Below are 12,172 nucleotides of genomic sequence, written 5' to 3' on the forward strand. Positions count from 1 at the left end.
AGCTGAGCAGAGTGTTAAAGGAAGGCAGGGACAGCAGAGTTATATAAAGGCCTGTCCTTCCTCAGCCGAACCTGTTTCCTTGACCCGTAAAATAGGAATAAGCGCTTCTTTGCTTACATGATTGTTCTTCCAAATTAAAAAGATTCTGCTTATGTAAAGCAGGCAGCATAGGATTTAACAGATATTCAATCTTCCATAAGGTAAATATTAACATAATTCTAGAAAGCAATACTAAATTATGGCAGTAAAAAGGCATGGATTTTTTAAATTTTCTATAATATAATTTAATTCTTTCCAGAGAAAAATTTTGGATGCAAAAAATAATGATGATGATGATGATGATGATGATGATGATAACCAGAGTGACACTGCTGGATTAGAGAGATTTGTGTCATTGTTGACCTGTAACCTGCAAACTCAAGTGAAACACAGTAGTCATAAGTCAAGTTAGTAAACTGAGAGCATCTCCTTCCTTCACCCCATCTCTTTTCTGGGAAGGGGTCACACAGGAGCAGTAACTGAAGGTAATACACACCTTAGCTGAACCGTAGGGACCCTACAGACCTCGGAGAGGGCAGGTCTCACGCCTCCACTGACAAAATTCTTTTCTTAATAATACTGAAGAGCCCCTGGAGAAAGATGTTGACTTGCTCTTCAGGAGTCTGTCTAAGTTAAGGTTATTGTTGCTGTGATGAAACTCCATGACCAAAAGCAAAAAGGGTTTATTTGGCTTATACTTTCACATCACTGTTCATCACTGAAGGAAGTCAGGACAGGAACTCAAGCAGGGCAGGAGCCTGATGCAGATGTCATGGAAGAGTGCTGCTTACTGGCTTGCTCCTCATGGCTTGCTCAGCCTGCTTTCTTATAGAACCCAGGACCACCAGCCTGGAGACAGCACCACCCACCATGGACTGGGCCCTCCCCATCAATCACTAATTAAGAAAATGCCTTACAGGCTTGTCTACAGCCTGATCTTATGGACCCATTTTCTCAAATGAGGCTCCCTCCTTTCCAATGAACCTGGCTTGTGTCAAGTTGACATAAAACTAGCCAGCACGGAGTGCACTGGCATAATCAGGTTCCAAACAGGAAAAGCAATGACACTCCTGACGTCCTTCCTAGAGGACACTATGACTATGCTGAGCGTCAACCTCTCCCAGCCAGCTCCCGGTGGCTGAGATGCTTCCTCAGCACAGTTGGCCTGCAGATGCAGCAGCAAAAAACCCATTTTGAAAACAGCCTGGGTTTCACAGCAGGAAACAACTCATACATTTGCTGAGGAGATGGTAAGCCGGAGCATAAATCCTACAAGGTGCACATATTCACATACCCTGAAATATTTTATTATGGGTTAACAGTTCCCTTGGTATTCACTTCCAGCATGGAGCGTGGAGGGCACAGGAGCCAAGTGGCAGAGTCTCCAACTGAGTATCCATCATGCATCTGAGGTGCTGAGGGGCACGTGGCATAAATTAGCTCACTTAATTTCACAGCAACCTCGACATAATGGGAACTTGTGGGGTTGGGGTTGTTTTGGTTTCATTTTTTTTGTTTGTTTGGTTGGTTGGTTGGTTGGTTGGTTGGTTTTTGGATTTTTGGAAGCAGGGTCTTGCTAGATGGCCCTGAAAGTCCTGGAACTCACTATGTAGACCAGGCTGGCCTTGAACTCACAGAGGCAGACAGATCTCTGCCTCTGCCTCTGCCTCTCAAGTGCTGGGATTAAGGACACTCAAAAATTAATCTGAAGTGTGTGACAAAACTGTGCTTGCCATATCACCCCATGGCAGACCAAAGTACTGATAACACCAAAGTTCAGCTTGTGAACCATGAGTTTTATTGGGGTTACTTACAGGAGCAGAAATGACTTCAAAAACAGCTGCATCACAAAGGGCCACCTCAGCAGGGGTGACAGCTCACAAAAGGTAGAAACCTGAAGCATACAGTTTGTAGACAGCTCAACGGGTTGGAGAGTGTCCTTTCCAGGTGCCTCAGTTGGGCTAAACCTCTTCCAGGCGGCTCAGCTGGTTTCTGCTTCTTCCAGCTGTCTTTGGTCTAGTCTTCTTTGCAACGTTTCTCCTCCGAGAGTCTTGGTAGCTCAACTTGGATTCTCTGAGAGGGACTCTCCGCTTTTATTGCTTACTCTGACAGGGAGGGGCCTAGTGCATCTGGTCAGTTTCAGAGACTTCCAGAAGCCATTTTGAGTTGTTTACCTTCCTGATGAAAGAGCTTCCCTGTTGGACAGAATGTATCAATCTCAGAGGAACTGGTTATACATCACTATGGTTCACACATAGTGTGAGCAGGATTGGAAACCAGCCACATCAAACCCATGCTTCCTCGTGGTTTCCTTAAGTCCAAACCACACATCTAGCCACTAGGCCATTATTTCTTTAGTCACCCCCACCAGCATTCACGGGATGTTAGATGTATGCTTAGGGAACATAGGTAAGAAAGACAGACCTTCCCTGTAGAGATCCACAGTCTAGGCCTAGATGCAGGCACATAAGTGAATGATTACAGTCTGAGCTTTATACAATGCAGTAGTTGAAGAAAAAAGGCAGGAAAATAATGTTAGTGAAATTTGAGGGTCTTTTATTTACTACCCACTGTACCTGTACACACTGTCATTTTGAAGCATGGGACATCATAGAATATCAGTATTTTAGAGACAAGGGAAGATTGGGTTGCCTGGTCTCTTGGTTTTCTCTTTTTCCATCTGTATTAATTACTTATCCTGTTGCTGTGACAAAATACCTTCCAAGGACAATGTAAGGGAAGAAGGGTTTAGCATACTTGTGGTTTAAGAGAGGACACAGTCCATTATGGGAGGGAAGGCATGGAGCAGGAGCATTAAGTGTCTCATTAAATAGTCTCGATGGTAAAAAAACAGATTCATGTGGTACCCTACTTGTTTTCTCCTTTTCACTCAGTATGGTGGTTTGAATAGGAATGGCCCCACAGACTTATGTGTTTGAATGCTTGGCCCATAGGAAAGGGCACTATTAGGAGGTGTGGCCTTGTTGAAGTAGGTGTGACCTTGTTGGAGGAAGTATGTCACTGTAGAGATGGGTTTGGAAGTCTTACATACTCAAGCTATGCCCAGTATGATAAGCAGTCTCCTTCTGCTGCCTGTGGATCAAGATGTAGAAATCTCAGCTCCTTCTCCAGCCCCATGTCTGCCTGCACCATGATGATAATGGGCTAAACCTCTGAAACTGTAACCCAGCCCCAATTGAATGTTTTTCTTTATAAGAGTTGCCATGGTCAAGGTGTCTCTTCACAGCAGTATAAATCCTAACTAAGAGAGAAGTTGGTACCAGGGACTGTGATAAGCCTGACCATGCTTTTGTTTGGAGGAATGTGAACTTTGGGAGTTTGGATTAGAAAAGCAATTGAATGCTTTAAGTGGGGCTTAATGGGCCATTTTAGTAGGAGCATGGAAGATGGTGGTGCTGAGAGTAATTTGAACTGTGGAGCCTGGATCAAGAGGTTTAAGGGAAGAAGAATGTTAGTATATGGCCTAGAAACTACTTTGTGATATTTTGGTGAAGAATGTAGCTCCTTTTTGCTCTTGTCCAATAAGTCTGCCTGAGGCTAAAACTAAGAGTTTTGGATTAATTTCATTGACAGATGAAATTTCAAAACATTCTAGTATTGATTCTGTCGTATGGTTATCAGTGTTCACTGTTATGAAGATTTATAAAGAAAAGGAGCAAGCAGAGAAAGGAAAAATACAAAATGTACAATTTGAGGAGAAAGGGAGCACTAGGAAGTGGAATGGAACTAAATCCTGTGTTCAAGGAGATAAACAGATTGAAGAAAAGCCTGATGTTAAATGGAATAAAGGGAATGGAGACATCAGGGCAAGATCCCACCCAGCTAACCTTCCATTCTTCCTAAAAAGGAATTGAAGAACAGATCCAGGCATTGTGGAACATGCCTTTAATCCTAGCACTCAGTAGACAGAGGCAGGCAGATTTCTGAGTTGAAGGCCAGCCTGGTCTACTGTAGCAAGTTCCAGTATAGCCAAGCTTAAGCAGTGAAAGAAATCGTCAAAACCAGAAAGCTAGTGAAGATGTAACTGGATGAGGGGGCCATGTTCCAGCCCCAGAAAGCAGCAGAACTTGGCAGCTTTGGCCATGTGGCTCTAGCTTTAGAGTTAAGGATATAAGAAAGGAGTTATGGAATCTCCCTCCAAGACTAAGAAAAGCCACTGAAGTCAGGGGTGTCACTGCATGGAGGCTCAGAGTGGCCATTGTGTGAAGCTATAAAGGTGAAGCCTGGATTGCCTTGGAGACCCCAAAATTTTGGAGATGCTAGAGCCATGGGATATCTGCCAAGGAAAGCTGCTAATAGTGAAACCAGTCCTGGAGATAGAAGTGTGTTGCAGTCAACAAAGATAAAAGGAGTTGGAGATCTGAAGAGTGCTTTGACATCAGACATGGAGATGCAGAGTTTAGAGTTTGCCCAGATGCAGAGTTTAGAGTTGGCTTTCAGTCTTGCTTTGGTCCAGTATTTCCTCACTATACTCCCTTTACTCCATTTTGGACAATAATATATATCCTGTGCCATTATATGTTGGAAGTGTGTAATCTGCTTTTTTATTTTAATTTCACAGGGGATTACAGTTAAGAGATTGCATGAGTCTCAGAAGAGACTTTGAACTTTAGACTTTTAAACATTGTTGAGACTATGATAGACTATGGGGATTTTTGAAGTTTGACTGAATTCATCTCTGCATTATGTTATAGCTACAAGCTTATAGGGTCCAGAGAGTAGAATGTGGTGGTCTGAATAGGAATGGCCCTAAGACATTCAGTCTGGGACCTTAGCCCACTGGATGTGCTAGCAACATTCATGGTGGTTCCTACCTTCTTAGTTAAATCTCTCTTCAAACTCCTTCACAGACACCTCCAGAGGTGTGACTCTAAACAATCAACTTTACAATCAAAGTTAACCATCATGCCATCCTACCCAGTTCCCCAAGAAAAAAACATTCAAGCTAGCCTTTAGAGGCATGACAGGGAAGTGTAACCCATGAGAGAAGGTAAAAACACTTGCAATTACAGAAAGAATGATAGTGAAGATAGCTGGTGGAACTAAGATCGTTCACTGTTCACAGTCAGATGAAAGACTCAGCCACCTCTCCTGAGCCCTCTTCTCTGTATTTCTCTTCCTTCCTTTTGAGATGTCTCCACAGCTTGACTTTTTCCCCTCCTGAGTGCAATTGGTTTCTTCTTACAGTCGTGGATGGTGCCTTATGGAATAAGCATTCACACGCCTTGGAGTCTCATCTTGAAGGTTATGTAGCAGCTATGACTATGTACCTTGCAAACTTCCAACTAGAAGCACTGTAAAGATTAAGAGCACCAAGGCCTGTGGTCTGGATTCCATTGCCATGTTCATTTCAAGACCAGTTCACCCTGGTGAACTTGAACAAAGATTATATAACTTTTCATTGTTGAGCTGCTCTCAACAATGTAAAGTTAACCAATGCAACACTGCTCTAACTATACTACACAAATAATCATAAGTCATAAATTCATTATTATACAACCTGTTTTATAAACTGTAATTCTTGTTTATTTTATCAGTAATGTAGATGTGTATTTTTCTAATTTCCAATTTTAAACTAATACTTTTGTTATCTTTTTTGCACTTATTTATAGCAAAAGTGTATTGTGATCATACACTATATAAATATAGCTACTTGACATGTTAGGTTTTTTCCACTCTATATAGGCTGAAAGTTTGTGAGTATTCTATATGCACTTGAGAATAACCCCATTCCACCTTCATAAGAATTTGTTCTGTGAGGACCTTGTAGGCAGGTTTGTGTGGCGTGTTCTTCAGCACTTTGAATTCTTACTGCTTTTTTCTGATTGCTTCATCAGCTTCTGATAGGTATGCAGATAATGTTGGTAAGTTTATCTACTGAGCCCTGAAGTTTTCCGAATTTTCACGATACACATTTTGACATTATATTTAGTAAAGAAGTTTAGAAATGCCCTAGATTCTTGATGAGGATTCCTTCTGTCATTATCTATATATTATTTACATTGATGGTTTTCATCTTAAAGTCTATTTTATCCAATGTTAATACAGCTATCTTAGCTGTCACTGTCAGCTTTAGCTCTTAAGGTTTTTTTTTTTCCTATTTTTATCAGTCTTTCTAAATCCTTACGTAGAAACTGCATCTCATAAAGGCTATAAAGTTTCTTTTTAGCATAGTCTGATCATTTCAACTACAATATCTACTTCACGTACACTGACATAATGTGACATATGCGCATGTAAGTCTGATATTTGATACGTGCCTCTTTTATGCTCTTTTTTCTCTCCATTCTCTATACATTTAATTGTTTTTATTTCAACTATTCATTTTTCCCTTCTACTACATGCCTTGGGGATTCCTTCAATAATTACCATTGAAATTACAATATTTATTCATCTTTATCAAAATATGATGTTAATTAATATTCTTGTCCTAGAAAATGCAATGACCTTGGAAGTTTCAAACTCCGCTCTTTACCTCACTCAATCTTTACTTGCATGCTATTGACATTCTGTGATTAATTCTGTGCACATTTTTCACTTCTGGAAGGCAAGATGATGGATGATGATAATTATATAAACAACATATCCATGTCCACTGAGCCACAACTCACCGTTGCTGTTCACCTTCAATGCTTCCTGTATCTCCAGCTCTGTATCTGGCCTAATACTCCTTCTGTCTGAACTTTACCCACTTAGTATTTCCTCTGTTGCTGACCTGCTATTGATAAATTCTCTGGTTCATGTGTCTAGAATGTCTTTATTTTCCTAGTATGTAGAACTTTACCTTGCCTTTTTTTTTTTCTTTCAGATTTTTGAGTCCTTTCTATTTGGACCACCATGACTGCTAATGAAAAGTTAGCTTTTGGTTTAATGACTGCTGTTTTCAAGCCAATACTGGGAATTTGCTTGATCTCTCTTGGTATATTGTTCATGGAGTTTCCAGTGTATTCTGTTTAAAATGTGTTCACTTCTTAAAATTATGAATATTATCTCCTATCACTTTCAAAGTTTCCAGATACTATCTTTCATTTCTCTATTGTCTCATTAGAAACTGTTCATAGATTCATGGCTTCCTCTCCTCTCTGAGAGTCCACTTGAATCATTGCCCACTGGGCTTCCTGTCCCTCTGGCCTTCTTTTCAGTGATTTTCCTTTTGTCTAACCAACTTTACTCTTGATACATTCATCACAGAATCTTTAACTTGCTAATTCTTTCTCAAATGTGCCCAATTTTCTAGAAACTCCATCTAAATTATAATTTTGTTTATAATATCTTTTAGTTCCTATTTTATACTCTTTATACTCTGTCACTTTTTAGATAGACTCTGTAGTTTTTTCTTCTCTTCCAAAGATTTCCTTCAACAGAATAAACAGTTGTTTTACACTTTATGTCTCATTATTCAGCATCTATATAACCTATGTGTCTACATGGTCTTCAGTTTCTATTCTTTCTCTCTGTTTTGTTTCCTGAAACAAAACAGATTCTTATCTGAAAAAAGTATTTACTGGTATAATTTGAGGCATAAGATGGCAACATCTTTCCTAAGCATTTTAGAGACGTGAGCAGTAGAAGACCACATTAACCTCCGTCAAAGGCTTTAGAGTTCCAAAATATCATGTGACACACACACAAAAAAAAAAAACGTCCAGTTTGGACAAGAAAATGAGTTTGATTCATTTGCATTGCATTCATGTAGCATTTTCTAGGCCATACTTCTGGGAGCTACCACAAATCTAACTCCTCTGCTCTCCCTTGGTCTGACACACATTCCTCCTAGGCAAAGCACCTGAGCTCCTCACTTGGCTTCTGGCTCACAACTTGGCATTACTCACTGTCCTATACGCTCTCTGATGATTTTGAGGAAATTTGTTCCCCAGATTTTTAAATTCCCTTTAGTAAAGCTGACTGGCCCAAATTGCCTCAACTGTTATTATCAAAACTAGAATTCCCCCATGTTGCCCAGATCTGTGGACTCTGTTTATATGAAACCAAGAAATAGGTACTTACCTTAAAACTTACTGTTCCAGGCTGGATAGATGGCTCAGAGGTTAAGAGCACTGGCTGCTCTTCCAAGAGGTCCTGAGTTCAATTCCCAGCAACCACATAGTGGCTCACAACCATCTGCAATGAGATCTGGCGCCCTCTTCTGGCCTGCAGAAATGCATGCAAACAGAACACTGTACACATAATAAATAAACCTTAAAAACAAAACAAAGTTAGTTATAGTTGAAGATTAATTAGGATAGAAAGTGAATTAGATACATTTTGGACTTAACAAAATAGGATAGATAATGAAATTATTTTCTCTGAATTTGTCAAATACAAATGGACTAGACATTGTTTAGACATTTATTACTTGTATATATTGTATATAGTCATTGTACTTTTGTATATAATTTTTCTTTTGTTAGTTATAACCTTTTTCTTTTTTTTCCTTTTTATTAAAATAGAAAAGGGGAAAAAAAATAAATACATTTTAAGATTGAAAAAAAAAAAAAATTAGGCTTTGTATCATTTGACAAGCCAGAATACATAGAAGATAATCTCTATTTTATGTAAAGTGAACAGTTATCCTTCCAAGTGTCCTTAAATATAAACTTTCAATGAATGGTGTGATTATTTTGATCGTGCTTGTTCTCCAAATCAAATTAAATTCATTGTCTACAATAAAAAAAAAAAAAAAAAAAAAAAAAAAAAAAACAAAGGGCAGGGCAGTGGTAGTGCACACCTTTAATCCCAGCACTCGGGAGGCAGAGGCAGGTGGATCTCTGTGAGTTCAAGGCCAGCCTGGTCTACAGAGCGAGATCCAGGAAAGACTCCAAAGCTACACAGAGAAACCCTGTCTCAAAAACAAAACAAAAATTACTGTTCCCGACATTCTAATTCTATCAGCAGCATATTTACCATATAGAACATAGACAGTAGACACTGGGTATAAATTGTCTAGAAATATGGATTTTGCTCACATCCCTAATTTCTCTTCCCCTTTCTTTTTCCTCCCTTCCTCCTCCCTCTTCTTTTCTCCTTCTCTGCCCCCATTAGCCACCAGCAATCAAATGCCCCAATAGCTTTCAAGCTCATCCAAGAGAGAAAGCAACATGGCCATTCCATTCTTGCAGGCAGCTCTCCCGGAATATCCTTCTACTGCTTTGTGAGAAGGGAAGGGGAGGTAAGGGAGCCTTGTTTTTATCACAGATACTGCCCTCTGTTAAAAGTCTATTCTCTTCAGTTCTCTTCTCTACATCCAGGTAGTAAACTTCCCTTGAAAGAATAACTGGCCCCATGCAACTCATTCTGGTCCCTGAACCTAGAATATAAGAGTTTAGTTTTTCCTGGTGTTAGCACTAGACTTTGTGATAATACAAGGAAATGTACACTTTAGCTAATGCCACCCCACTGTACTCAATAGGGTGATATTTTCTCAACAATAAGAATGTGCACAAAATATAATGGTTACAGTGGTTATGGAGGACACTCATACATTCACTATATTTTTATGGTATTATCAGTATCAACATAGACCATTGGAGGGGGTTGGAGTTTTAAAGATGTATTTGTATAGTTTATGTATATGAGTGCTCTATTGCATGTACGCCTGCATTAGCTGTCATTATAGATGGTTGTGAGCCACCATGTGGTTGCTGGGAATTGAACTCAGGACCTCTGAAAGAGCAGGCAGTGCTCTTAACCACTGAGCCATCTCTCCAGCCCAGCCATTTTATTTTTAATCATCACCTTTTCATTTTAATCCTTCCTCCAAGTCCAAAACGAAGCAATTGTTTTTGCACACTTTGGGATGACTACTTTCCAAGCCTCTGTTCTTCTCATAGTTAACCCTTCTCCTCTACGACTAGCAAAGCACAGGGACGTTGCCTGCGTTGCCCAGATCCCTGCACCCTCATCACACCCGTGAGCCCCTTCTGACCTCTTCATCCTTTAACAAAGGGCATCTGAAACAAACCACAGCACATCTAGTTTGGGGAGAAGGAAGAAGGAGGTTTTTAAAAAGTGATACAGGGCTGAGAAAATGGCTCACCAGTAGAGTGTTGGCTGTGCAAGCATGAGGACCTGAATTTGATCCCCAGCACTCACAAAAAGCCGGTTGCAGTGAAGACTGTCTGTAACGCCAATGCTGGAGCAGTAAAAATACATAGATCCCTGGGACTCAGTGGACAGCCAGCTAGCCTAATGGGTGAAGCCGAATTCCAGCAAAAGATCCTGTTCCAATAAGCAAGGTTGACAATGTCGACCAACAACAACCAATGTTAACCTCTGGCCTCATATTCCTGCACTTGCATGTGCAAAGCCACCTGCACACACACACACACTCACACACACAAGCACACCCACATCCATACATGCACACCTGCACATAAAAGGATGTCAAGTTGCTACAGAGAATTGAAGATGTGGTGTTTGTTTTGTGTTGTTGTGCTTGTTTGTTGTTTTGCTTGGGAAGTTGTTGTATGGTGTTTTGTTCCAATGTGGTTGGGTTTTTGAGACAGGGTCTCACTATGTATCCCTGGCTGGCCTGGAACTTGCTATGCAGACCTGGCTGGCCTCGAACTCACAGAGATCTACCTGCCTCTGCCTCCCAAATGCTGGGATTAAAACTGTTTTGTATTATTTTCAAAGTTCTAAACAACAAATCACTAACCTATGAGGAGTTATCCACTGATTTGTTAACTCAATAGAAGAAGTGATTTCTCAGATTCAGGCATTAATTTGGGGGCATATGATCAGAAAAACCTAGGTATCTGTGGGGATGAGGTAAAAGGCAAAAAGAAGCAAGAGCCGAGAAAGCTAAGGCTGGAGACAGAAAAAATGCTGCTCTGTACCCTTCGGTTCCGGTCTGTCTCCTCCTTCCTCAGTAGCACTCCCCTAAGGACCCTGACCAGCCAACCCTCCTCATTCAGTCTCAAGAAGGTCCTGTGTTCTATGCTACAACAGAAAAGAAGGCCATGAATGCGGCACCTTCGGCCTCTTGGATTCCCATGCCTCCCCTTTCTCTGTCCTGTATGACACAAGGGGAAATGACTCCTCTCCAGTCTGGGCTGAGCCTTGCAGCCATGCTCTTAGGCGTCTGCCACCTCTTCCTCAGGCCTCTTGTCACACTGTCACAGTCCCAGGACTGCACATTTAAATGTGTTCAAGGCTTTCACACCTTTAACACAGGAAATCTTCCCTTAACACAGTTCCCTTTCTTTACTACCGTATTGCTGATTTATTTCGTTTTCATCTGGAGTTTGGGCTTTGTTTTATGTGGCCAGAATCATTCTACTCTAATCAATCAGACTCTAGATCTACTGCTTTTCTCCCTCCCCATTCATCGGCTCGCACCACAGCCATGCTCACTTACTGCTGTGGCCTAATGTTATGCCCTTCCAGTTGTAAGATGTTGAAACCCAATCCTGATGCAATGGCATTTGGAGGAGGGCCTTTGAGAGCTGATTAGAAGAGTGGAACTTCATGAATGAGATTGATGTTCTCATAAGAGAAGCCTGGAACAGTTCCTTGCACACTTCTATCACATGAGGACACAGGACGCTGACACATACATATATCTAAGAACCAGAAAATTGATCCTCCTTAGACCCCAGACCTCCCAGTGTCTTGGTCTGAGATTCTTCCCTGGAAGAATCTTAAGAAGTTAGTTTGCTGCTGCTCTTAATCTGCCCAGTGTATGATGTTTTGTTAGAGTAGCCCACATGGGCTAAGATGATTACATGTGAATGACTCCCTCGTGGGCCCAGCCCCAGGTAGCCAATCACTACTCTCATTGCCAGTGCCCTTTCTCATGAGTACTGTACCCGAGATGTCCCGCTGGACTGATGAGCATCTTTTACCACTCTTCAAATCTTGACCTCATAGTGTTCTCCATTAAGGCCTTCAAAACGTCTTCTTCAGTCATTCAAAGCAGAAACTGACACCTACTTTCTCCTTCAACGCTGGATCTGACCCATTTCCATCCCCCAGTCTATTCCCCAGACATCTCTCCAATCTGTTCCTACTTATCTTTTCTTCTTCCACCCACTAACTGCTCACTGAACTGCCTGGGTACACCTTACGCCATCCAGTCTATTCTCTGCAGCAGTGAGCATGATCTTTATAC

General features: G+C 41.0%; 1 long non-coding RNA gene across 1 annotated transcript in view; it reads right to left on the reverse strand.

The window, feature by feature from the left end:
* Positions 1–1,814: 1,814 nt before the first annotated feature.
* The window catches only part of LOC128109443 (uncharacterized), a 31,598-nt gene continuing 21,240 nt past the window's right edge, over positions 1,815–12,172 (reverse strand). Inside the window, exons 2-3 of the long non-coding RNA XR_008217820.1 lie at positions 8,068–8,211; positions 1,815–2,234 (exon numbers count right to left, since the gene is read on the reverse strand). This is a non-coding gene — a long non-coding RNA (uncharacterized LOC128109443). The remainder of the gene's footprint in view (positions 2,235–8,067; positions 8,212–12,172) is intronic.

Source organism: Peromyscus californicus, unplaced genomic scaffold (genome assembly GCF_007827085.1).
Source record: "Peromyscus californicus insignis strain IS unplaced genomic scaffold, ASM782708v3 Scaffold_14__1_contigs__length_90479793_seg_2, whole genome shotgun sequence".
In the NCBI taxonomy this organism is placed as follows: Eukaryota; Metazoa; Chordata; class Mammalia; order Rodentia; family Cricetidae; genus Peromyscus; species Peromyscus californicus.